The sequence below is a fragment of the Narcine bancroftii genome, chromosome 7 (assembly GCF_036971445.1).
Source record: "Narcine bancroftii isolate sNarBan1 chromosome 7, sNarBan1.hap1, whole genome shotgun sequence".
Taxonomy (NCBI): Eukaryota; Metazoa; Chordata; class Chondrichthyes; order Torpediniformes; family Narcinidae; genus Narcine; species Narcine bancroftii.
This window is the reverse complement of record NC_091475.1, coordinates 176,639,487-176,640,973: the sequence shown is the minus strand read 5'-3', so window position 1 is coordinate 176,640,973 and position 1,487 is coordinate 176,639,487.

Genomic DNA, 1,487 nt, shown 5'->3' with positions numbered 1-1,487 from the left:
TGAAATGACCTGCAGGCCACATTTCCCGCAGTCAGTCAGTAAAGCTTCCAGTGGTCGAGTTTACTTATTGGCAGCAGAAAGACAGAAAAAAGTGCAGCAAAAGTTTGATGTAATTAAATATCATCTTTCTCCAATCTTGCCATCTCACACATTCTGCTTTGACTTAGAGGGATGTTGATGGGAAAAGAAACACTTCCATCTTTCATTGTTGGCTTCCATCTTAGATCATCTAAAAGTAAATTCAAGTTAAACAAGAGTTAAAAATAATCGACAAGTTATGATTAAAAATTGAGTTTTTTTAAAATCGAGGATCAATCTTCCCTTTGGTGTTCTTTGGATAGTTGGATCACTTGCTTATACTGTATTTTGCATATGCAAAATGTGCCCTTCAGCTTTTTAAGTAGAATGCTCTGGGCTGTTTAGTTCTTTGTTTTCTCATTTCACTTGATGGGTTTATGGAGAAATTATTATCCACAATGGCCAGAATAGTTTGAGACCCTTTACCTTTGCAGTAAGTATTCATTTGGCTCAACTTTCTCTTCTGAACAGAAAATTGGTTCAAAGCCAGGACAGTCATTTCAATTCAACAGACGAACAGAAGCTCTACAGTCTGCTTTACCAAGAATTTCCTGCTCAGTTTGGTTTACATAAAAAGGTCTATTTTAGTCACTGAATATTGACATGTGAATGGATGAACCTTACTGTGAATATATGCATCAACAAGAATGTGTGCAAGTATGATGGAGTATCAGTATATTGCTCTAGTCCAGCCATTCTCAACGGGGGCCCTATGCACACCCCTCCCCCCAACTCTATGGGGGCCACAGCACATTTATCTAAAAGCCTTGAGTTCAGTTCACATAACATAATTTTTTGTTTGTTTTTTGTGTAGTCGGTTGGAGAGAAGTATGGAAGAAACCAAAACTTGACTGCTTCTTAAATTTTGAGTAAGTCTATAGCCAAAAACAAGGTTGAGAATGGTTGCTCCAAACTATCACACCAACCGAATAAGACCTCCATTTGGTGTTCCCTTCTCCTGCCTTCACACATTGTAGTGGCTAAATGCCACATTGTCAAGGGGGAAATAGAATGATTTGCAGCATTAAAAAAATTTAAAAGGATGTCTTTTGTGATTCTTTAACCTGCCATACAAATTCATGTTTGAAACTAACATTTCCCCTTTAGGGAAGAATTGCACATGTTTCAATTGGAAGGGGGTACTGACCTATAGGATGGCCCAGTTCTGCAGTACTCAAAGAATTCCTAACAGGATAAAACAAACCACATTGGCTGAAATGTTCCATAAAACAACCCTATGAATATTGGGATGTGATGTGAGGGCAAGAGTGAAAATGAACATATTTGAGTTTTCAATAACTCAGAAAAGTACAGACACCATATAGTTTCCTACAGCAGTACTTTCTGTTTAGGTTCACTGTCAAATGCAAAAAAGATTTTATTGAATATTTATCTTCAAATATATTGAA